Source organism: Stegostoma tigrinum, unplaced genomic scaffold (genome assembly GCF_030684315.1).
Source record: "Stegostoma tigrinum isolate sSteTig4 unplaced genomic scaffold, sSteTig4.hap1 scaffold_136, whole genome shotgun sequence".
NCBI classification, from domain to species: Eukaryota; Metazoa; Chordata; class Chondrichthyes; order Orectolobiformes; family Stegostomatidae; genus Stegostoma; species Stegostoma tigrinum.
Genome location: NW_026728083.1, coordinates 243,954 through 270,829, shown reverse-complemented (window position 1 = coordinate 270,829; position 26,876 = coordinate 243,954). Strand labels below are relative to the sequence as shown.

Genomic DNA, 26,876 nt, shown 5'->3' with positions numbered 1-26,876 from the left:
TTTGCTGAAGGGTCTGTTCCATTGTCATAGCACTCTATTACGCTGTCCCTCAATGATCCTATGACAAGTAAGTGAAGGTTTGCAGAAACAGGTACTTTTCAAGGACAATGCCAAAAGGAAAAGTGATGCACAGTCAAAGTGCATGTCAGAATTTAACCAAGGATTAACACCATTGAAGAACTGGAATTTGTGCCAATGCACCAAACCTGCAGATGAAAATGCAGTGTCCAGTTTGATTGCAAACTGCAACAACCACCAGTTAGTAACATGATCAATGGAAATATCTGAATGCCTGTTGTTGTGATCTCAAGCATTTACCTGCGTCGAGTGAAATCCACCACCATAGTTCTGTTGCATTGTTGGCCACCTCGCAATCGGTGTTGCAAAGTCAATATCATTCCTTGACAACGCTTGAAGCAAGGCATAAGCAGTGGTTTCCACAGTCATCGCAAAAGCCTGTGCTGCTTCATTTGGATACGGCTTCTCATCCTCCAACCATGGAGGCTTTCCAGGAACCAACATCAGAATCTGTCATTTGACAAAGGGATTAGCTGAGAATAAAGTTTACATCATATAGATTTTTGTTTGCATTTCACCAACACAACAATGGTTTTGCTGGTCAAGATCCAGCATTATCTCACCACTGATGTCTATAACATTCTCCATACTTCCCGCTCAGTGATGGGTCCTTTTGTTTGGGAAAAATAGGCACCTTCGAATGCAAATGAATCAAGATGAGCTTTAGTTTCTCATCAGGCTACATGGCAGTTATTACAAGATGTTACGAACAAAAGATGGAGGAGCAGATGAAACCATTCATAGCATCAGTCTGGATGATCTTCTTGCCCTCATCCTGAGGTGGCATCACAGATCTTAACTTACACGCAATTCAAGTTATTTCACGCAACGACAAGACTGAACGTTCTGGATACTGCAAATGCCATGGCACCTGGCAGTATCCCACAAACTGTATTGGAACAATGTGCCCCAAGGTCACCACACCAACAGTAAATGTTTTCCAGTACATTTTTAAACACTTGCAGCACTCACATTTCAGAGAAAGATGACCTATCACGCAATCGGCAGACAAATTGTCCTGACCAATTATGACCTCAATGTATTCTCAATCATCAGCAAAGTAATGCAACATCTGGATGACAGTGCTGTCAAACAGTTGCACACTAAGGCTCAGTTTCCTTTTCGTCATGCCCACACTTCTCGTAACCTCATTCAGGATTTACCACAAACATGATCAGAGATCCTGAGCTTGAAAAGGAAGGAAACTGCAATCTGTCATTTCCACCCTGGCAACTTCTGATTGAATGTGGTGTGAAGCAGAGGAATAGAAAATTCAGTCAGTGGCATTCACTGGATACCTGCACTGGTTGAAGTCATGTCTTCATTTGAACCAAAGTGGAGACATGAATGTTCATTGAATATTGTCCAGGTGTCCAGCAGAATTCATGACTTTTCCAACAGTGAAGTCAACGATGAGAAAATACAGTGAGACTTGGACAACGATCAGGCTTGGCCTGATAAAGGATAAGTAACATTTGCACCATACAAGTGCGAAGCAGCAATCAGCTCCAACAAGAGAGAATATGACCACATCACAAAATTCCATGTCCTTACCCTCACATCATCCATACATTTTTTTTAAATGTACAAGTGTTGTACAAGCCATGCAGGGCTATGGGCCAGGTGTTGGAAATGAGGTTAGAAAAATTCAGTGCTTGTCTTTGACTGTCACAGAATCCGTGAGCTTAAGAATTTAATGCTCCTGTACTGTAGACCACTGAGGTGCTTGGCTATCCACTTCATCAAGGTTAACACTGATCTAAGACTAAACAGGGTCAGTTATATAATCAGCTGTAGCCAGGTCCGTGGTACAAACCGCCCTGCTGTGGAACAGGGTCAGGCAAATCCAAGTGAGTGATCGTGGTTGGAGACTCACTCGTTGGGGGCATAGTTTCTGTAGCCACATTTGAGACACCAGGGCTGTGTGTTGCTTCCCTGGTATCAAGGTCAAGGACATCTTTGAGTGGTTGCAAGAAATTCTTAAGCGGGAGGGTGAGCAGCCAAAGGCCACTGTGCGCATTGGTATCAATGACATAGGCAGAAAGAGGGATGAGATCCTGCGGACTGTGTACAAGGAGTAAGCAAAGAGGCTGAAAGGCAGGACCTAGAGGGTAATAATTTATGGGTTGCCACGAGTGCCACATGTTAGTGAGAGGGAAGTCAGAGAAAGATAGGTGAGATGAATGCATGGTGAAGGAGCTGGTACTGGGGGCAGGCTTTCAGGTTCATGGATAATTGCGACTGCTTCTTGGGCAAGGGGTGACCTGTGTAAGAGGGATGGGTTGCACCTAAACTGAACGGGAACAAACACCCTCACAGCAAGGTTTGTTAGTCCTACTTTGGATTCCAGTTCCCTCTCCCCATCCCCCTCTCTGATGAAGGGTCTAGGCCCGAAACGTCAGCTTTTGTGCTCCTGAGATGCTGCTTGGCCTGCTGTGTTCATCCAGCCTCACATTTTATTATCTTGGAATTCTCCAGCATCTGCAGTTCCCATTATCTCCGAAGATTGAAAGACTGGCAGGCAGCTGGGAACAAGAGCAGCAGGTCAGCAAGTACATGAATTGATGGCAGGTACATGTTAGGACCAATAAATCAGAAAAGAATGGCAGTCAGACACAGGTATATGAACATGATGGCACGAACAAGCTGAAGTATGTTTATTTCACTGCCAGGAGTATTACAGGTAAGGCAGATGAGCTTAGAGCCTGGATCAGTACATGGGACTCTGATGTTGAGGTTATTACAGGGGCTTGGTTGAGACAGACAAAGGACTGGCTGCTCAATGTTCCAGGGTTTCATTGTTTTAGACAAGATAGAGGGGAAGATAAAAGAAGGAGGTGCACTCCTAACCTGTGGGAAATGTTACATCTGCACCCAGAAAGGACATTCTGGAGGGCTTGCCCACTGAGGCAATAGAGGTAGCATTCAAAAATAAGATAGACACAATCACTCTGATCAGATTAAACTAACAGCCTGCTCCCCTGTTGCCACTGACACACTGAGGAACAAATATGTAGGCAGCTTGTGAAACGATGCACTAACTCAGAGTTGTCACAGTCAGTGAATTTCACCTCCACGGTATTGACTGGGACCCCCTTACAACAAGAGTTCAAATGAGGCTGAATTTGTTAAGTCTATCCAAGAGAGTTTCTTGACACAGTATATGGATAGAAGATGGGCCATACTGGACTTTGTCCTGGTCAGGTAACTGGTGAGAAGGGTGGGAAAGCATGTTGGAAATAGTGATCACAACTCCTTCAATTTTAAGATTGCTATGAAGAAGGATAAGTCAGGACCTTGGGGGAGAGTAAATTATATCAATTTTAGGTAGGAGCTGGGGAGTGTTAATTGGGAGGAGCTGTCACATTTGCCATATGGGAATTGTTTAAAGGCCTGCTTATGAGTTTAGGATCAGGAAGGAGGAAGGACAAGGATGGCAAGGTAAAAGACCCTTGGATAATTGGGGAGGTTGTGAATTTAGTCAAATGTGCAAAAAACAGAAATATGTCAGGTTTAGGAAGCTAAAATCGAACAGGGCCGACATAAAGAAAGCAGAAAAAGAAAGGGCGAAGAAATGACCTTGGCAAGGAGGGTTAAAGGAAATCCCAAGGCATTCTATGCATACATCAAAAACAAGAGGATAAATAGGGAGAAAGTAGGACCATTCAGGATAAAGGAGGGAACTTGTGTCCGGAAGCAGAGGATGTGGGCAAGATCCTAAATGAGTACTGTGCATCACTATTCACTCAGGCGAAGGGTGTGGAGGATAGTGGGATTTGTGTGGAGCATGCTCATATGACAACAGCATTTTGAGATCAAGAAAGAGCATTAAGGTGGATAAGTCCTCAGGACCCAATGGTATCTCCTCAAGGTTTTTGAGCAAGGTGAGAGAGGAGATTGTCGGGGCATTCAGCAATATCTTTGTATCCTTGGTAGCCACTGGAGGGGTACTGGAGGACTAGCAAGTAGCTAAATGTTGTTCTTCTGTTCAAGAAGGGAAATAGGGTCAATCCAGGAAACAATAGACGAGCGAGTTTCTCATCGTTCATTGGGAAGCTATTGGAGAGAATTCTTAGGGATTGTATTTATCTGTATTTGGAACAGCATGGCCCAATTAGGGACAGTCAGTATGGCTTTGTGCAGGCCAGGTCATGTCTTACTAACTTGATCGAATTTTTTGAGGAGGTAACTAATGTGATCATTGAAGGTAGAGTAGTGGATATTGTTGACATGGATGTTAGCAAGGCTTTCAACAAGGTGTCTCATGGTAGGATCATCCAGAAGATTAAGATCCATGGGGTCCGTGGTCACTTAGCTGCTTGGATTCACAACTGGCTTGCCCAGAGAAGTCAGAGGGTGGTGGTGGAAAGGTGCTTTTCAGGCTGCAGATCCAGGACTATTCTATTCTGCAGGGATCTGTACTGGGACCTCTGCTGTTGTGGTATATATAAAATGACTGAGGTGAAAATATAGATGGATGGGTTAGTAAGTTTGTAGACGATAGAGTGATTGGTAAGAGGGGTAGTTAGGGTAGAAAGTCATAAAAGAATACAGAAGGATACAGATCCGTTGCAGAAATGGCAAGTGAATTTTAATCCATTAAGTGTGAAGTGCTCCACTTTGGGAAATTAAATGTTCAGGATAAATATACAGTTCATGGCAGGACCCTGAACAGCATTTGTGTATACAGGGATCTCGGGATTCAGTTCATAGCTCCCCGAAAGTGGCCACACAAGTTGATAGAGTGGTAAAGAAGACGCATGGCATGCTTGCCTTTATTAGTTGGGGAATCGAGCACAAGGATCAGGATGTCATGTTCCAGCTTTAGAACACTTTGGTTAGGCCTTAAGTATTGCACTCTGAAGAATTGTATCCAATTCTGGTCGTCTTGTTACAGGAAGGGCGTGGAGGTTTTGAATAGGGTGCAAAAGAGGTTGCCTGGATTTGAGGGCTTGAGCTAGAAAGGAGAGGCTGGAAAGACTCAGGCTGTTTTCTCTGCAGTGGCAGAGGTTGAGGGAAAACTTGATAGAGGTTTACAAATTTATGACATGCATAGGCAGATTCTGACTGTAACCCTTCTCCCAGATTTGAAATGTCTAAAACTGGGGGCATGTATTTAAGGTGAGAGGGGGTAAGTACAAAGGAGATGTCAGAGACAATTCTTATATACAGAGAGTGGTAGGAGTCTGAAAAGCACTGCTGGGGTGGCTGTGGAAGCAGGTACAATAGGGCTTTTAAGACACTTTTATATACGTACATGAATATACAAGGAATGTAGGGATATGAATCAAGGACATTCAGAAGGCTTTCGCTAAATTTAGCATCATGTTTGGCACAACATTGCATGCCAAAGGGCCTGTTCCTCTGCTGAAGTGTTCTCGGATCTATGTTAATCAATGTGACTGGAACCGTAGATCAGAGACAATAGATTCTACAGCAAGTAACTCACTTTGGACTTCTCAACATCTGTCCACTGCCTATAAACTCCAAATCCGGGTGTCAATGAAATACTCTTCACTCAGCTGAACGAGTGCGACTCCGACAACACTATCGATAAACGACAGCAATGCAGTCAAATCATCCCATTGATTGCTCCCCCTTCTTACCTAAGGATATAGGAAAACAAGTAGGCCATTCAACCCTTCAAACACTTTCTACCATCCAATGAGATTATAACTTAATTGTGGCCTACCTCCATATTGCCTTTGGTCCATATCCCTCAATACTTATTTTCCTTTTGGTCGAACTGAAAATTTTACAATTAACAATGGATCGAGAATTAACTGTTGTTTGGAGATGGGGAGTTACAATGAGACAATGCACCAATTCATCAAACTCCTTCCACAGTACCTGATAATTGTGTGATCCCGACCACCCAAAAATATTTAAAGAGCAGCTCCAGAATCTGCATGCTCCCTGTCAAAATCAGCAGAATCCTGATGTGGAACTGTATGACTGTTACTTCATTTCCACTGAGTAAAAGCAATTAATCTCCTGTCCTCAGCAGTTCATTGATATATTCACACCACGTGCATTGCAGCTATTCAACAGGCCAATTCTCCACAACCTTCTCAACAGCAATTCTGGATGGATAGCAAATGCAGCCCAAGAAAGCAACATGTTCCTGAATTTAAAAAATTATAATGACAATATTTATGGATTATAACAAATCCCAGACTTCATGACACTCAAATCCATTCTCCCCCTCTCCCCACTGCTTTGATGTGCATTCATGATTGTGATTTACAAAGAACAGCAACTAATTTGAAACAATTCACTTGAAAAAATAGAACAGAAATCTAGTTTTGTGCAAAACCGATGCGAAACAGATAGTAGCGGATAGCGAAGGGGACTGTTGGAGAATGCAGAATATGGGCAGATGGGAGAGTTAGGTGGAGAAATGGCAGATGAAGTTCAAACCGGGCAAATGCGAGGTGATGCATTTTGGAAAATCCAATTCAAGAGCGAACTGTACGGGAAATGGAAAAGCCCTGGGGAAAATTGATGCACAGAGAGATCTGGGTGTTCAGGTCCATTGCACCCAGACGGTGGCAACACAGGTCAATCGAGTGGTCAAGAAGGCATACAGCATGCTTTCATTCATCAGACGGGGTATCAAGTATAAGAGTTGGCACGTCATGTTACAGTTTTATAGGACTTTGGTTCACATTTGGAATGCGGCGTACAGTTCTGGTCGCCACATTACCAATAGGATGTGAATGCTTTGGAGATGGTGCAGAGGAGGTTCACCAGGATGTTACCTGGTATGGAGGGCACGAGCTATGAAGAGACGTTGAGTAGATTGGGATTATTTACATGAGAAAGACGGAAATTGAAGGGTGGGGGGACCTGATTGATGTCGACAAAATCATGAGAGGTATAGACAGGGTGGATAGCAAGAAGCTTTCTATCCCAGAGTCGGGGGACTCAATTACTGGACGTCACAATTTCAAGGTGAGAGGGGAAAAGTTTAAGGCATACGCGTGGAAAGTTCTTTACGCAGAGAGTCGTGGGTGCCTGAAACGCGTTGCCAACGCAGGCGGTAGAGGCGGGCACAATAGCGTCATTTAAGATGTATCTAGACAGAAACATGAATGGGCAGGGAGCAAAGGGAACAGATCCTTGGAAAATAGGCGACAGGTTTACATAAAGGATCTGGAACGGCGCAAGCTTGGAGGGCCAAAGGGCCTGTTCCTGTGCTGTAATTTTCTTTGTTCTTTTCCTCTTTGAAACAGTTTGAAGGCTGGCTATCAGCTAGACAACAGCAGCGATCCCTGGGATTCGTCATTAGAAACATGAAGGAGTTTCCAACATCAATTGGAGAGAGAGCATATATGAAGACTCAAGACACTATTTCATCTACAACTTCCCACCCACACCAGTGAAGTGCCCTTTCAGAACTACAGTACACGTTAGTCCAGAACATGCTGCACTCAAGCCACTTCCATTTTTCCACTTCCTGAACTACAATTTGATCCCTTCATTTCCTGGTTTGTATGCTTTTATGTTTTTTTAGTCTTGAAGATTTCTACAGTACAAATTTATAGTTGCCCTATTATAGGAAGGATATTTTTAAGCAAGAGTGGGCACAGAAGAAATTTACCAGATCGTTGCTGAGCATGGAAGGTTTCAGTGATAAAGGAAGGTTGGGTCAGCTGGAACTTTTTTCACTGGAGCAAAGGGGGATGAAAGGTGACCTGATCGACGTTTATAAATAGGACAAGGCTGGAGGGATATGGGCCAGGAAGAGGCAGTTGGGACTAGTTTAGTTTGGGATTATGTTGGACCTAAGGGCCCATTTCCACGCTGTACGACTATGACTCTATAAAATAGGCTGACAAGGTCAAGTAACACATACCGTACCAAAACGAGATAAAAAAGCACAGCATCCCCTTCAAATTACATCTCACCACAGGACAAGTTAAGGCCAGGCTACGACACAGAACAAACATCAACACTGCATCTCAAACCTCCACTGGAATTGAATAGTTTTGCATTTATCTTGATAAGTCAAACCACATTCTGTTCTCCAACCCTATGGTACTTCCCTTGTGAGAGGAATTGAAAAACTGGTCAGGGCCACTGAGATTTTCTTTGAAGTAACAAGGTGTACAGCTGGACAAAAACAGCTGGCCAAGCAGCATCAGAGCAACAGGAAGGCTGACGTTTCAGGCCTAGACACTTCTTCAGAAATGGGGGAGGGAGAGGGGGTTCGGAAATAAATAGGGAGAGAGCGGGAGGTGGATAGAAGTTGGATAAAGGAAAAGATAGGTGGACAGGAGAAAGGCAGGTCAAAGAGGCAGGGATGGAGTGCAGGTGGGAAGTTAGGGAGCAGACAGGTCAGTCCAGATAGGACGAACAGGTCAAGGGGGCGGGAAGAGGTTAGTAGGTAGGAGCTGGGGGTGGGGCTTGAGGTGACAGGATGGAATAGGTGGGTTGGTTTTGGGTTGCGGGAGCAGGAGGGGAGATTTTGAAGCTTGTGAAGTCCACATTGATACCACTGAGCTGCGGGGTTCCCAAGCGGAATATGAGGCGCTGCTCCTGCAATCTTCAGGTGGCACTGCAGGAGACCCAGGATGGACATGTAATCTGAGGATTGGGAGGGAGAGGTGAAACGGTTCGCGACTGGTAGGTGCAGTTCTTTCGTGCATCGGTGACTTGCAAAGGTCCCCAAGCCCCCGCTTGGTTTCCCCGATGTAGAGGGGGCTGCAATGGGAACAGCGAATACAGTATATCACATTAGCAGATGTGCAGGTGAACATCTGCTTGATGTGGAATTTCTTCTTGGGGCCTGGGATGGGGGTGAGGGACGAGGTATCGAGACAGGTGAAGCACTTCCTGCAGTTGCAGGGAAAAGTGCCGCGTGTACGGGGTGCTGGAGGGGAGTGTGGAGTGCATAAGGGAGTCACCTAAGGGTGGGGAGGGAAAAAATGTCTTTGGTGGTGGGGTCAGAGTGCAGATGGTTCAAGTGTCGGCGATGATGCATTGAATCCGAAGGTTGGTGGGGTGGTACGTGAGGGCGAGGAGGACTCTGTTTTGGTTGTTATTATGGGGAGCGGGTGTGAGGGGTGAGTTGTGGGAAATGCGGGTGACCCGGTCGAGGGCGTTTTCGACCACTGCGGGGGTGGGGGGTGGTGTCGGGGGGGAGCGGGCGGGGGGAGTTGCGGTCCTTGAAAACTAAAACTTCTCTTTCAAATCCTCCCACTTCCTCCAGACAAAGCGGGTGGCCAGGGTATCCACACGGGCCCAAGCTATGCCTGCCTCTTTGTAGGTTACTTGGAACGATCCCTCTTCCATACCTACACTGGCCCTAAACCCCACCTCTTCCTCCGTTACATTGATGACTGTATCGGCGCCACTAATGTGGTAGCTGCATCCGCTGTTCCCATTGTGGCCTCCTCAACATCAAAGAAACCAAGCAGAGGCTTGGGGACCACTTTGCACATCACCTATGCTCACTTCACACTGAACAACTCCCCCTCGCAGTCCTCAGATGACATGTCCATGCTGGGCCTCCTGCAGTGCCGCAATGATGCCACCCGAAGGTTGCAGGAAGGGCACCTCATATCCTGCTTGGGAACCCTGCAGCCCAATGTTGTCAATGTGGACTTCACATGCTTCAAAATCACCCCTTCCCACAACTGCATCCCAAAACCAGCCCAGCTCACCCCCGTCTCCCAAACCTGTCTTTTCTCCCTCCTATCCCCTCCTCCCACATCAAGCCCCACCACCATCTCCTATCCTCTTGATCTTTGGCCTTGATCTTTGAGTCCTCATTTTCTACAGATTTAGTACCCGAGGGCTGGAGGGTTGCAAATGTTGTGCCCTTGTTCAAGAAGGGCAGGAGAGATGACCCAGGTGATTATAGACCAGTGAGCCTTAGGTCTGTTGTTGGAAATGGTTTGGAAAGGATGAGAAGAGGTAGGATTTATAAACATCAAGCAAGCACCAATTTGATTGGAGATCATCAACATGGATTCGTCAAGGGCAGGTCGTGTCTCACAAACCTCACTGAGTTTTCAGAAGGTGACCAAGCATGTGGACAAGGGAAGGGCCGTTGACGTGGTGTACATGGACTTCAGTAAAGCCTTTGATAAGGTTCCACGTGGTCGGCTACTGGAGCAAATATGGACGCATGGGATTTAGGGACATTTAGCAGTTTGGATTAGAAACTGGCTTTCTGTAAGAAGGCAACTAGTGGTGGTTGATGGAAAATATTCAGCCTGGAGTCAATTCGCTAGTGGTGTGCACAAAGATTTGTTTTGGGACCACTGCTGTTTGTCATTTTTATAAATGATTTGGATGCAGGCACAGGTGGATGGATTACTCAGTTTGCAGGTGACACTAAAGTTGGCAGAGTGGTGGGCAGTGTGGAAGAACGTCGCAGGTTGCAGGGAGACTTGGATAAACTGCAGAATTGGGCTGAAAGGTGGCAAATGGAGTTCAATGCGGATAAATGTGAGGTGATTCACTTTGGGAAGAATAATAGGAAGGCAGAATACTGGGTCAATAAAAAGATTCTTGGCAGTGTGGATGTGCAGAGGGATCTTGGTGTCCATGTACATAGATCCCTGAAAGTTGCCACCCAGGTTGATGGTGCTGTTAAGAGGGCTTACAGTGCGTTAGGTTTCATTGGTTGAGGGAATGAGTTCCGGAGCCAAGATGTCACGCTGCAACTGTACAAAATGCTAATGCGGTCTCATTTTGGAATATTGCGTGCAGTTCTGGTCGCCCCATTACAGAAAGGATGTGGAAGCATTGGAAAAGGTGCAGAGGAGATTTACCAGGATGTTGCCTGGTCTGGAGCAAAGGTCTTATGAAGAAAGGCTGAGGGGCTTGGTCAGTTCTCATTGGAGAGAAGAAGGCTAAGAGGGGATTTAATAGACACATAAAAGATGATCAGAGGAATAGATAGGGTGGACAGTGAGAGTCTTTTTCCAAGGATGACGACATCAGCTGGTGCGAGGGGGCATAGCTACAAATTGAGGGGTGATAGATTTAAGACAGATGTCAGAGGCAGGTTCTTTCCTCAGAGAGTGGTAAGGGCATGGAACGCCCTGCCTGCCAATGTAGTTAACTCAGCCACATTAGGGGCATTGAAACAGTCCTTGGATAAGCATATGGATGATGAAGGGATAGTGTAGGGGGATGGGCTTCAATTAGTTCACAGGTCAGCACAACATCAAGGACCGAAGGGCCTGTTCTGCGCTGTATTGTTCTATGTTCTAACTCCCCACCTGCACTCTTCTTCAGTGGTTCCATCCCCGTCTCTTTGAACTGTCTGTCTCCTCTCCACCTATCTTCGATCCGCCTCCCCTTCTCTCCCTATTTATTTCAGAATCCCCTTCCCCTGCCCCATTTCTGAAGAAGGGTCCAGATTCAAAACATCAGCCGTCCTGTCCCTCTGATGCTGCTTGGCCTGCTGCGCTCATCCAGCTCTACACCTCGTTACCTCAGATTCTCCGGCATCTGCAGTTGCGACTATCTCTGAAGAGATTTTCTTTCTCTTCTCCCACAGCAGTCTTGGAAACAACTCATCTGGGCGTGGGGATTTGTTCACCAGCCAAAAATTTCAATTTCACACTGCATCTTCCTGCTTTCTCGACATGAATGCTCCTCCTTGAAGGGAGAGCCGATGGGAGGGACTTGTCTGCTGTATCAATGCCCTTCAGTTCCAAACACAGATTGCTCCCTCACCCCGTGTACACCCCGGTTTCTAATTGGCGCTACTCTTTCCCTGGTTATTCTCCTGCTTCATGTACCTGTGGAATATCTTGATATTCTCTCCAATATTGGCCACCACCGTTTCTTCACACTTCCTTTTTATACGCCACTAGTCATCCATTCATTTGCTTCCTTCGCACTTGTCGTAAACATGTCCTGAACATTCCTCAAGATCCAGGGTTTTCCAGGCTTGTCGATTATAAATTCCACCCAAAATGGAATATAACTGGCCTTTACTCTCCCAGTTCCTTTCCTGGACGTATACGACTATTCTGCTGCAGATTCACCCTCAAGTAACTTCACAAAATATTTTACCCAGATCCTGCCTTGTTTGAATAAAACATGTCTCTTCCCAAACCAAAGACACTTGGTTTTTTTTCACTGACTGACGTTCTCCTTTCCCGTAACATATGTTGAAAAGTTTGTTGTCATGGTCACTATCGCGAAAACACTTAGCCACTGTCACCTTGAACACTGGCTTGGTGTCCCAGAAATAGGTCCAGCATTGCACTGTCCCTTACAAGCTCGTGTTGGTGTTAAATAATCTCTCAAATGTATTTCAAGAATTATTTCCCAAGTCAACCTTTTATGTTATCTCAATTCATGTTGTGCAGTTGAAATCCCCTGATATAATTTTTATTTTATTCGTTCTCACCTCTCAGTGAATTACCTGCAATTGCCCACTGCTTGGAGGACCATAGCCGAAATTCCTCACAACATTAGCAAACCCTTGTGCAAAGATTTTGGCTCCTTTCCGGTTCAGCTGCAGACCAGCCCACTTGAAGAGGATACACCATGCCCGCAAATTTTCCTTCAGATCTGGGAGTCTGAATCCTTCCCCGAACACTAACACTTGAGCAAAGCATTCATCTGTTTTCTTCCCCTTTTTCTTGCCTTCTCAGCATGTGGCACCAGGAATAATCCAGAGGAGTGTGTGTGTGTGTGTGTGTGTGTGTGTGTGCGCGCGCGCGCAAGTCCCTGCGAGCGGGTCAGGGCCGCGGGGGGCTGGTCCCCGCCAGCGGGGCAGGGCCGCGGGGGGCTGGTCCCCGCCAGCGGGGCAGGGCCGCGGGGGGCTGGTCCCCGCCAGCGGGGCAGGGCCGCGGGGGGCTGGTCCCCGCCAGCGGGGCAGGGCCGCGGGGGGCTGGTCCCCGCCAGCGGGGCAGGGCCGCGGGGGGCTGTTCCCCGCCAGCGGGGCAGGGCCGCCGGGGGCAGGTCGCCGTGAGCGGGGCAGGGCAGCGGGGGCACGTCGCCGTGAGCGGGTCACGGTGGAGCGGGCAGGTCGCCATGAGCGGGTCAGGGCGGCGGCGGCACGTCGCCGTGAGCGGGTCAGGACGGTCCACAACTCCACCTATCTTAGTGTCATCTGCAAATTTACTAACCCATCCTTCTACGCCCTCATCCAGGTCATTTATAAAAATGACAAACAGCAGTGGACCCAACACCGACCCTTGCGGTACACCACCAGTAACTGGTCTCCAGGATGAATGTTTCCCATCAACTACCACCCTCCGTCTTCTTTCAGCAGGCCAATTTCCGATCCAAACTGCTATATCTCTCACAATTCCATTCCTCTGCATTTTGTACAATAGTCTGTTATGGGGAATCTTGTCGAAAGCGTTGCTGAAATCCATATACTCCACATCAACCGGTTTACTCTCATCTACCTGTTTGGTCACCTTCTCAAAAGAACTCAATAAGGTTTGTGAGGCATGACCTCCCCTTCACAAAACTGTGCTGACTATCCCTAATCAATTTATTCTTTTCTAGATGATTGTAAATCCTATCCCATATCACCTTTTCCAACACTTTACCAACAACTGAAGTAAGGCTCACTGGCCGATAATTACCAGGGTTGTCTCTACTCCCCTTCTTGAACAGGAGAACCACAATTGCTATCCTCCAGTCATCTGGCACTATTCCTGCAGACAATGATGAGTTAAAGATCAATGCCAAAGGCTCGGCAATCTCCTCCCTGGATTCCCCGAGGATAAATCCCATCCCGCCCAGGGGTCATAGCTATCTTCACCCTCTGTAGGATTTCAAATACCACTTCCTTGTGAACCTCAATCCCACCTCGTCAGTAGCCTGTATGTCTGTATTCTCCTCGACAACATTGTGGTTTTCTCGAGTGAATACTGTTGAAAAATATTCATTTAGCGCTTCCCCTATCTCATCTGACTCCACACACAACTTACCACTACTATCCTTGATTGGGCCTAATCTAACTTTTGTCATTCGTTTATTGCTTAAATACCAATAGAAAGCCTTAGGGTTTACGCTGATCCTATCCGCCAACAACTTCTCATGTCTCCTCCTGGATCTTCTGAGATCTCTCTTTCGGTCTTTCCTGGCTACCTTGTAACCCTCAAGCACCCTAACTGAGCATTCACATCTTATACTAACAGAAGCCTTCTGCTTCCTCTTGACCAGGGATTCTACTTCCTTCGTAAACCACGGCTCCCGCGCTCTACAGCTTCCTCCCTGCCTGACACGTACATACTTGTGTCGGACACACAGCATCTTTTCATTGAATAAGCTCCACATTTCTACTGGGCCCATCCCCTGCAGATTCCTTCCCCATCCTATGCTCCCTAAATCTCGCCTAATCTCATCGTAATTGCCTTTCCCCCAGATATAACTCTTGCCCAGTGGTGTACACCTATCCCTTTCCATCACGAAAGTAAACATAACAGAATTGTGATCGCTATCACCAAGGTGATCACTTACTTCGAAATCTAACACCTGGCCAGGCTCATGACCCAGTACCAAATCTGATGTGGTCACTGCACTCCAACTCCATTAGTCACTGCATCCCGATTCACTCAGTCAATGCATCTCATTTCACTCAGTCACTGCGTCCCACTTCCCTCAGTCACTGCATCCCACTTCCCTCAATCACTGCAACCCAAGCCCAGTCGGGCACTGCATCCCGATTACCTCATTCACTCCTTCCCATGAGGTCAGTCACTGCATTCCATTTAACGGAGACAATGAATACAATTTAACTGAGACACTGCATCGATTTCACTCAGTCAGTGCAACCCATTTCCGTCAGTCACTGCACCCCAAGCCCAGTCGGGCACTGTATCCCTATTACCTCATTCACTCCTTCCCATTACGTCAGTCACTGCATCCCATTTCACTCAGTCACTGCATCTCATGTCACTCAGTGACTGCATCCCTTTTCACTCAGTGACTGCGTCGCATTTCCATCAGTCACTGCGTCGCATTTCCCTCAGTCACTGCGTCGCATTTCCAAAGGACACTGCAACGCATTTCGCACAGTCACTGCGTCCTATTTCCATCAGTCACTGCATCCCATTGCCATCAGTCACTGCATCCCATTGCCATCAGTCACTGCATCCCATTTCACTCAGTCACTGCATCCCATTTCACTCAGTCACGGCATCCCATTTCACTCAGTCACGGCATCCCACTTGACTCAGTCACGGCATCCCACTTGACTCAGTCACGGCATCCCACTTGACTCAGTCACTCCCTCCCATTTCAGTCAGTCACTCCCTCCCATTTCAGTCAGCCACTGCATCCCATTTCCCACAGTCACTGCATCCCATTTCCCACAGTCACTGCATCCCATTTCCCACAGTCACTGCATCCCATTCCCATCAGTCACTGCATCCCATTTCCATCAGTCACTGCATCCCATTCCCCTCAGTCACAGCATGCCATTCCCCTCAGTCACAGCATGCCATTTCCCACAGTCACTGAGTCTGCTTTCCCTCAATCAATGCATCACATTTCACTCAGTCACTGCATCACATTTCACTCAGTCACTGCATCCCATTTCCCTCAGTCACTGCATCCCAGGTCACTCAGTCACTGCATCCCAGGTCACTCAGTCACTGAATCCCAGGTCACTCAGTCACTGCATCCCATTTCACTCAGCCACTGCATCCCATTTCACTCAGTCCCTACATCCCATTTCCCACAGTGACTGCATCCCATTTTACGCAGTCACTGCATCCGATTTCCCTCAGTCACTGCATCCCATTTCATGCAGTCACTGCATCCCATTTCACTCAGCCACTGCATCCCATATCACTGGGTCACTGCATCCCATTTCATGCAGTCACAGCATCCCATTTCCATCAGTCACTGCATCCCATTTCCATCAGTCACTGCATCCCATTTCCATCAGTCACTGCATCCCATTTATCTCAGTCACTGCATCCCATTTCCATCTGACACTGCATCCCATTACCCTCAGTCACTGCATCCCATTTCCCACAATCACTGCATCCCATTACCATCAGTCACTGCATCTCCTTTCCCTCAGACACTGCATCCCATTCCCCTCAGCCACTGCATCCCATTTCACTCAGTCACTGCATCCCATTTGACAGTCACTGCATCCCATTTGACAGTCACTGCATCCCATTTGACAGTCAATGCATCCCATTTCCATCAGTCACTGCGTCCCAATTCACTCAGCCACTGCCTCCCATTTCACTCAGCCACTGCCTCCCATTTCACTCAGCCACTGCCTCCCATTTCACTCAGCCACTGCCTCCCATTTCAGTCAGCCACTGCATCCCATTTCACTCAGCCACTGCATCCCATTTCACTGAGCCACTGCCTCCCATTTCACTCAGCCACTGCCTCCCATTTCACTCAGCCACTGCCTCCCATTTCACTCAGCCACTGCCTCCCATTTCACACAGCCACTGCCTCCCATTTCACACAGTCACAGCCTCCCATTCCCCTCAGTCACTGCATCCCATTCGCCACAGTCACTGCATCCCATTTGCCACAGTCACTGCATCTCTTTTCCCGGAGTCACGGCAGCCCATTTCATTCAGTCTCTGCCTCCCATTTCCCTCACTCACTGCACCCCATTTCCCGCAGTTACTGCATCCCAGTTCTGTCAGTCACGGCATCCCAGTTCTCTCAGTCACGGCATCCCAGTTCATTCAGAAACGGCATCCCATTCCCCTCAGTGTCTGAATCCCATTCCCCTCAGTCACAGCATCACATTTCCAACAGTCACTTCATCTGGATTCCCTCAGTCACTGCATCCCATTTCCATCAGTCACTGCATCCCATTTCCATCAGTCACCGCATCCCATTTCCATCAGTCACCGCATCCCATTTCACTCAGCCACTGCAACCCATTTCCATCTGACACTGCATCCCATTACCCTCAGTCACTGCATCCCATTTCCCACAATCACTGCATCCCATTACCATCAGTCACTGCATCTCCTTTCCCTCAGACACTGCATCCCATTCCCCTCAGCCACTGCATCCCATTTCGCTCAGTCACTGCATTCCATTTGACAGTCACTGCATCCCATTTGACAGTCACTGCATCCCATTTGACAGTCACTGCATCCCATTTCCCTCAGTCACTGCATCCCATTTCCCTCAGTCACTGCATCCCATTTCCATCAGTCACTGCGTCCCAATTCACTCAGCCACTGCCTCCCATTTCACTCAGCCACTGCCTCCCATTTCACTCAGCCACTGCCTCCCATTTCACTCAGCCACTGCATCCCATTTCACTCAGCCACTGCATCCCATTTCACTCAGCCACTGCATCCCATTTCACTCAGCCACTGCATCCCATTTCACTGAGCCACTGCCTCCCATTTCACTCAGCCACTGCCTCCCATTTCACACAGCCACTGCCTCCCATTTCACACAGCCACTGCCTCCCATTTCACACAGTCACAGCCTCCCATTTTCCTCAGGCACTGCATCCCATTCGCCACAGTCACTGCATCCCATTTGCCACAGTCACTGCATCTCTTTTCCCAGAATCACGGCAGCCCATTTCATTCAGTCACTGCCTCCCATTTCCCTCACTCACTGCACCCCATTTCCCGCAGTTACTGCATCCCAGTTCTGTCAGTCACGGCATCCCAGTTCTCTCAGTCACGGCATCCCAGTTCATTCAGAAACGGCATCCCATTCCCCTCACCCACTGCAACCCATTACCCTCAGTCACAGCATCACATTTCCAACAGTCACTTCATCTGGATTCCCTCAGTCACTGCATCCCATTTCCATCAGTCACTGCATCCCATTTCCATCAGTCACCGCATCCCATTTCCATCAGTCACCGCATCCCATTTCACTCAGCCACTGCAACCCATTACCCTCAGTCACTGCATCCCATTTCCGTCAGTCACAGCACACTATTTCCATCAGTCACTGCATCCCATTTCGCGCATTCACTGCATCTCATTTCACTCATTCAATGCTTCACATTACACTCACTGAGAGCGTGCCATTTCCCTCAATCACTGCGTCCCATTTCCCACCGTCACTACATCTCCTTTCGTCAGTCACTGCATCCCATTTCCATAAGTCACTGCATCCCATTTCCATAAGTCACTGGGTCTCATTTCCCTCCGTCACTGCGTCCCATTTCCCTCCGTCACTGCATCACCTTTCCTCAGTCACTGCATACCCATTACCCTCAGTCACAGCATCCCGTTTCCAAAGGCACTGCATTTCCTTTCCCTCAGTCACTGCATCCCATTTCCATCAGTCACTGCATCCCATTTCACGCAGTGACTGAATTCCATTTCCCTCAGTCACTGCATCCCATTCACTTCAGTCACTGCATCCCATTCACCTCAGTCACTGAATCCCATTCACCTCAGTCACTGCATCCCATTCCCCTCGGCCACTGCATCCCATTCCCCTCGGCCACTGCATCCCATTCCCCTCGGCCACTGCATCCCATTCCCCTCGGCCACTGCATCCCATTCCCCTCGGCCACTGCATCCCATTGCACTCGGCCACTGCATCCCATTGCACTCGGCCACTGCATCCCATTGCACTCAAGCACTGCATCCCATTTCACTCAGGCACTGCGTCCCATTTCACTCCGTCACTGCGTCCCATTTCACTCAGCCACTGCGTCCCATTTCCGTCAGCCACTGCATCCCATATCCGTCAGACACTGCATCCCATTTCCCTCAGCCACTGCATCCCATTTCACTCAGCCACTGCATCCCATTACCCTCAGTCACTACATCCAATTTCCCACACTAACAGCATCCCATTTCCCTTAGTCACAGTGTCCCATTTCCACAGGGAATGCATCCCATTCCCCTCAGTCACTGCATCCCATTCCCCTCAGTCACTGCATCCCATTCACCTCAGTCACTGCATCCCATTCACCTCAGTCACTGCATCCCATTCACCTCAGTCACTGCATCCTATTCACCTCAGTCACTGCATCCCAAACACCTCAGTCACTGTATCCCATTCCCCTCGGCCACTGCATCCCATTCCCCTCGGCCACTGCATCCCATTCCACTCGGCCACTGCATCCCATTGCACTCGGCCACTGCATCCCATTGCACTCGGCCACTGCATCCCATTACCGTCCGTCACTCCATCCCATTACCGTCAGTCACCGCATCCCATTTCACTCAGCCACCGCCTCCCATTTCACTCAGCCACCGCCTCCCATTTCACTCAGCCACCGCCCCCCATTTCACTCAGCCACCGCCTCCCATTTCACTCAGCCACCGCATCCCATTTCACTCAGCCACCGCATCCCATTTCACTAGGCCACCGCATCCCATTTCACTCAGCCACTGCCTCCCATTTCACTCAGCCACTGCATCCCATTTCACACACTCACTGCATCCCATTCCCCTCAGTCACTGCATCCCATTTCACACAGTCACTGCATCCCATTTCACACACTCACTGCATCCCATTCCCCTCAGTCACTGCATCCCATTTCCATCAGTCACTGCATCCCATTTCACTGAGTCACTGCATCCCATTTCCATCAGTCACTGCATCCCATTTCCATCAGTCACTGCATCCCATTTCGCGCAGTCACTGCATCCCATTTCACTCGGCCACTGCATCCCATTTCACTCGGCCACTGCATCCCATTTCACTCGGCCACTGCATCCCATTTCACACAGTCACTGCATCTCATTACCCTCAGTCACTGCATCTCATTACCCTCAGTCTTTGCATCCCCTGACCCTCAGTCACTGCATCCCATGACCCTCAGTCACTGCATCCCATTACCCTCAGTCACTGCATCCCATTACCCTCAGTCACTGCATCCCATTTCACTGAGTCACTGCATCCCATTTCACTGAGTCACTGAATCACATTTGTTGTTCTCACTTGAATGCAATGGTCATGAATCTCCTCCAATGGTTGGTCATGTATTTCCAATGCAAAATTTTACAGAGTTTTGATTTTCAATTTTGATTACATGTGTTTCCTCTATTCTATAAGATGCTGCAATAAACTCAAATTTGATAAATCATAATTCAACCACCATTACCTACAGAGTTAATTTCATCAAACAGATCCAATTAGAATTGTCACATTCCCAAATCCTGATTCAAGTTTTTCTCATTATGGGCCACGTGGTTCAGAAAAAAGACACTTAGAGGCAGAGAGATGTACAGTAGGGAAACTGATCCTTTGGCCCAATTTGTCTATGTTGACCAGATATCCTAAATTAATTTAGTCCCATTTGCCAGCATTTGGCCCATATTCCTCTCAACCCGTCCTATTCATATACCCATCCACATGCCTTTTAAACGTACAACCCTCCACCACTTCCTCTGGCAGCTCATTCCATACATGCACCACTATGAAAAAAATCCGGTCCATTTTAAATCTTCCCTCTCTCATTTTTAACCTATTCCCTCCAGTTTTGGATTCCAGCAACCCGGGGAAAAGATCTTGGCTGTTCGCTCTATCCACGTACCTCGTAATTGTATAAACTTCTATATGGTCAGCCCTGAACTCCAAAGTTCCAAGAAATAGCTGCCTGTTCAAGCCCACGGTATACCTCCAACCTCCGATGCTGGCAACATCCTTGTAGATCTTCTCTGAACCCTTTCAAGTTTACAACATGCAACAATACAGCGCAGAACAGGCCCTTCGGCCCTCAATGTTGCGCCGACATCCTTCCTCTCGCAAGGAGACCAAAATCGATTGCAGTATTCCAAAAGCAGCCGAACCAACGTCCTATATGGCTGCTAAGTGATCTCCCAACTCCTATACTCAATGCACTGACCGATAAAGGCGAGCACACCAAATGTCTCCTTCGTATCCTTTCTACCGGTGGCTGTACTTTGATGGAACTACGAAACTGCACTCCAGCGTCTCTTTATTTAGCAACACTCCCCACAACCTTGAGTTTAAACGTGCTGCCCCGATTTGCCTTTCCAAAATGTAGCACCTTACATTTGTCTAACCTCAACTCCATCTGCCACTCCTCAGTTTATTGGCCCTTGTCAATGTCCCATTGCATTCTGAGGTGACCTTCTTGGCTGGCTACTACACCTTCAATCATTGGGAAACTTACTAACCACACCTTCTATTTTCATATCCAAATCATTGCATCACTTCAACTCCCCCTCCCACTCCCACTCCCTGAACGACATGTCCATCCTGGGCCTCTTCCAGTGTCACAACCACACCACCCAGAAACTGGAGGAGCAGCACCACATATTCCGCCTCGGGAGCTTCCAACTCAATGGCCTCAATATGGACTTTGCCACCCTCAAAATCTCCCCACCCGTCAGCCTCATCCCAAGACTAGTTCCTCCCCTCATCCCCGCCTCCATGACCTGTCCGCCTTCTCTCCCACCTATCCACTCCTCCCACCTCACTGACCAACTCCCACCACTGCTTCAAATTATTATTCTTTTCACACTTCATCAGCTCGATGTTATTTCTAAAATCTATTTTCCAATTGTTGGAAAAAGTGAGATAAAGAGAAGTAAAAGAAGTTACATTCTTACCACTCGTGAAATCTCTGAATATTCTTCTGTTGAAAGGCCGCCAAGGAACAATGCAATTCTTTTGTCACAAACGCTGTGAGGGAGACATCTTTTTCGGTTCCACTAACTCCACCCTAAGGAAGACAAACCCACGTAACATATCTAGTGACTTAAAACATACTCTATTGTTGCCCAAGGTGGAGAGCTGGATGAACACAGCAGGCCAAGAAGCATCAGAGGAGCAAGAAAGCTGATGTTTCGGGACGAGACCCGACGTCAGAAAATTGGCGCTGGAGAATCTGAGATAACAAGGTGTAGAGCCGGATGATACTGCTTGACCTGCTGTGTTCATCCAGCTTTACACCTTCTGATCTCAGATTCTCCAGCATCTGCAGTTCCTACTGCCTCTATTGTTGCCCTTTCACTTTACTGAACTAATATGAGCCAGTAGTTTTGTTTAGGCCTGTGTAATCTTACGGTTATTGGCCTGTACAAAATCCTGAATTAATTTTGATCGACTGACGGGAGGAGAGATGAATTTTATAGAAATTTTTGTTTTCTACCAATTTGCAGAGGGCATCGTGGGCGATTGAAGGACAGTGTTATTATCCTCCAGGTCTGTGGACTGCATCATTACCAACTTGCCCATTTGCATATAAATAAAATATTCATTATGTACCAATGAAACATAATAAACCAATACTGCGTACTAAAAACAACCCTCACATATCAATGGAAATTTAAATATTTATCATAGAGTTTGAAGGATTGAATTCAATGATACAAAGCAAAAACCAGTGAAGATGAGTGCAGTTGGTCAGCACTTTTGCAACTAAGTGGAGGTTGGCAGTTTGAGGCCACCCAGGAACAAGCAAGCTCTGTCTAACTCCAAGGGCAGCACGGTGGCTCAGTGGTTAGCACTGCTGACTCACAGCGCCAGGGACCCAGGTTCGATCCCACCGTTGGACGATTTTCTGTGCGGAGTTTGTACATTCTGCCCATGCCTGCATGGGTTCCTGCTGGGTGCTCTGGTTTCCTCCCACAGTCCAAAGATGTGCAGGCTCGGTGTATGGGCCATGCCAAACTTGCCCATTGTGTTTACGGATATGTAGATTAGGTGTGTTAGTCATGGGAAATGTAGGGTTACTGAGGAAAGGGTCAGGGGATGAGTCAGGGTGAGATGCTCTTTGGAGGGTGGCCGTGGACGTTTTGGGTCAAAAGGGGCTTGTTTCCACACCGTAGGGATTCTATGACATGGAAGTATCTTTTGAAGTGGACATTCATGGGTATGCTGTAACAGAGACCTTGAAATACTGCACAACAAATATTTGGAACTAGTCTGTCAATTCAGACATAGCATCAAAAAAGGTCATAGAAGTTGTCACCGATATAAAGCAGGATTGATGAAAATCCAGCAGGAAAGGTGTCAAAAGGCACTGTATCTTTTATTCATCTCCAGTTATTTTGTCCAAGGCACTGGATGCTGGCAGGATTGAAACATTTCAGAAATGCTTCACAAATCACATATAAGAACCTGCACATCTTTGAACAATGGGAGGAAACAGCAGAACCTGGCAGAAGCCCCTCGCAGACGCGGGGAGGACGTGTCAATTCCACACAGATAGTTACCCAAGACTGGAATCTCAATTGGCTCCCCAGTGCATGAGCAGCTCTAACCAGTGAGCAACTACCTTGCCCAGAAGGGGTTTTATAAGCGCATACATTATTTCCATTAAGACAGATCCAATCCTCTATGTCCAATCAAAATAACATATTGTAGATATCATGACAACAATCATAAATGATTTTGAATAAGTAAATCAAAAAAATTGAACTAGTTTCCAAGCCTAAATACGAGATATGGTGCAGTTAAGATGAACAGCGCAACAACAAAAAGGCCATATTTTATGTGACCATCGGTAACACTTGAAAACTTGCAACAATTCGTCGCCAGTAGTGCTCTGAAGTGGCTTGATGGCGCACTCCTTCATACACTGGAATGAAACTCCAAAGATCACAAATTCTCCTTCAATACCGTGTTGTAACAGTGACTGCATCAACCTGTGTTTATGGGCCTGACTGGAAACCCACACAACATGCATAAACAAAAAAATAATCTAAGGTGATAGGAGAAAAAAATGTATGTATGCAACGTCTTTGAAAAGCAATTATTTGTCGCGGCTGCAAGCCCATAAGGAATCTCGTTTCGCAGATTATATTCATTTGCACTGCAGGTCATGCCAGTCAGAATCAGTTTTCGTTTCATGACAGATAACTAAAATGTCCATTACAATGGACTTTGGTTGACCAGAAGATTTTAAGTCAGGGCTGTGTCTTGTGTGAGCTGACGGCATTAGGGGATGGAGAAGGTACACGCACTGCTGGCATCTTGACACCATTGAATGAGCAAGCGTGGACGCAAAGGTTGTAACAGGTAACAATTGTACAGGCAATATCTTTTGACCTCCTTCCGAGCAGGCCTGTAATACTCTAAAGCTGTGCTAGACCCTCACTTCCTCCACCTTACGTACGCTGCCTTTTCTTTTTGACAAGAAGCACCTCTGTACCCGTCATCCAAGGCTCCTTAATCTTTCCCCTTCTTACCTGTCTCAGAGGAACAAATTTATACATCACTTGCAACAACTGCTCCTTGAACAGCCTCCACATGTCTGCTGCGCCCTTTCTGTGGAACAATTGCTCCCAATCTGTACTTCCCAACTCCTGTCTGTTAGCATCATAGTTTCCTTGTCCCCAGTGAAATATCTTCCCCTGGTAACTGCTCCTTTCCCTTTCCATGGCTATGGTAAATGTGAGGCTCTTGCGGTCGCTGTCGCCAAAGTGTTCTCCCACCACGAGATCTGACACCTGTCCTGGCTCATCGCCGAGCACCAAATCCAAAATGGCCTCCCGCCTCGTCGGCCTGTCCACATACTGAGTCAGGAAACCCTCCTGAACACACCTGACAAAAACGGCTCCATCCAAACCATCTGCACTGAGGAGGTTTCAATCTATATTGGGAAAGTTGAAGTCACCCAAAACAACAACCCTGATACGTTTGCACTTTTCAACAATCTGCCGGCAAATGAGTTCTTCCATGTCCCAACTGCTTTTTGGGGTCTGGAGAAAACCCCCAGTGAAGTGACTGCTGCCTTGCTGTTCCGAACTTCCACCCACACTGACTCAGTCGACAAACCTTCCTTGGCAACCTCAGCCCATACCACCGCAGTCGACGAATCCTCAAAGGTTCTTTCAGCCGCCGTTATACTGTCCTTGACCAACAAAGCCACACCTCCCCCTCTTTTACAACCTTCCCAGACCTTAATGAAAGATCTAAACCCGAGAACCTGCAACATCCATTCCTGACCCTGCTCGATCCATGTCTCCGAAATGGCCACAACATCGAAGTCCCAGGTACCTATCCAAGCTGCAACCTCACCTACATTATTCCAGATACTCCCGGCATTAAAGTCGTCACACTTCAATCCAGCTTGCTGTCTGCCAGCACACTTCTGTGACAGTGAGGTCCTGACCATGTCCTCCCTACGCTCATCCTCCTGTGTACTAGGACTACACCTCAGTTTCCCATCCCCCTTCCGAGCTCGTTTAAATTCAACCGAATGGCACTCGCCAATTTCCCACCCAGGATATTCGTGCCCCTCTCATTCAAGTGGAGACCGTCCTGTTTGTACAGGTCCCACCTTCCCCAGAACGAGCCCCAATTGTCCATGTACCTGAAGCCCTCCCACCTGCACCATCCCTGCAGCCACGTCTTCAGCTGAAATCCCTCCCTGTTCTTTGCCTCGCTATCACGTGGTACGGGTGACAAACCAGAGATGACCACTCTGTTTGTTCTAGCTCTCGGCTTCCACCCTAGCTACCTCAAATCCTGCCTGACATCCCTGTCCCTCTTTCTACATATCCCGTTGGTGCCTATCTGAACCACGACTTGGGGCTGGTCAACCTCTCCCCTCAAGACCCTAAACACACGATCCGAGACATCACAGACTCTGGCACCTGGTCGGCAACACACCAATCGTGAGTCTCTTTCGTTCCCGGCAAATCTTCTATCAGTCCCTCTTACTACTGAGTCCCCAATGACTATCACTCTCTTCCTATCCCCGCTTCCCTTCTGTGCAAGAGGGACAGACTCTGTGCCAGAGACCTGCACCCTACTGCATACCCCTGCTAACTCGTCCCCCGGAACAGTATCCAAAATGGTATAGTTGTTTTTCAGGGGAGCTACCACAGGGGATTTCAGGGGAACGACCACAGGGGAAGGTTAGTCAAGCTACACCGGGTAAACGTGCATTTTTGGCTGAAGAAACATGTGTTTCAATGTGAGCTAATGGAAGAAGCCATGGAGTAAAAGCTAAACATTTCGACAATAAGACAACCATTCTTAAAAGCAGCATACAGCGTGAAAAAGAAACGAGCTAAAAATGTGAACTGCATTTATTAATACTAACCAGAAACGGACTTTGTAGTAAATGGTTTGACTATTTTCTGTATCTGGAATCCCTTTTCCTTCTCCAATGAAGATCGTACCAACCTATGGTACCAAACTGTGAGTCAAACGGATGGGACACATAATCTTTAAATTCCTCATCAAAACAGTCTAATCGTATGGTTCTGTGCAATAAAAGAGAAAGAATAAACATGTTTCCCACAATTTTGCTGATGTTTATGAACAGAATGCTCAAATTCAAAAAGTTTGGGCTGGCACGTCTGCTTCCTCCAGCCTGTTTAAACTGTTACATTCAATGTGAAATTTGTGATAAGTTTTAGCACACAGGTCTATTTGATCTGTGCCACCACCTTCTATCAGTAATACATGCTTTCCCCACCTTCCTGTAATACATTCCTTGAAGTGTTCAATGAGATTTTGATTTTAAATCTTATTGTCATATTCTTTTGATTCTCAAGCATCAATGAATCTGATGTTGCCGCCATTCCATGCAGTGCACAGCACGTCAAACAGGAGTCTTGCTCTTGCCATGAGCACTGAGGTAGTATGGGGTCACAACTGTCTCATAGTTCAGAATGAAATTCTATGTATAGGGCTATGAAGAGTCATGCAGTTAATTTTATTTGACATGCTATTTCTTTTCTTCACAAATATGCTGGACTTAAAGTGATCTTCACCCTCATTTAAAATGAATTCAATATCCAACCATTTGTAAAACTAGCATATCCAAATTTTAATTTGAGTTCAGTGTTACACAAATATATGACTTTTTTAAAAATTATATTCGAGTCAACATTAACATTTCATTCCCTGACGGCGGGTGAACTTACTTTTAAACTCCAATTTTCCTTCGGTATTAATGGAGA

General features: G+C 47.2%; 1 long non-coding RNA gene across 1 annotated transcript; it reads right to left on the bottom strand.

Moving 5' to 3' along the window:
• Positions 1 to 552: 552 nt before the first annotated feature.
• On the bottom strand, positions 553 to 26,125 carry LOC132207726 (uncharacterized). Its single transcript, XR_009443752.1, has 3 exons — positions 26,012 to 26,125; positions 21,567 to 21,679; positions 553 to 712 (listed from the first exon to the last, which is right to left on the bottom strand). It is a non-coding gene; the product is annotated as an uncharacterized LOC132207726 (long non-coding RNA).
• Between the last annotated feature and the right edge of the window lie 751 nt (positions 26,126 to 26,876).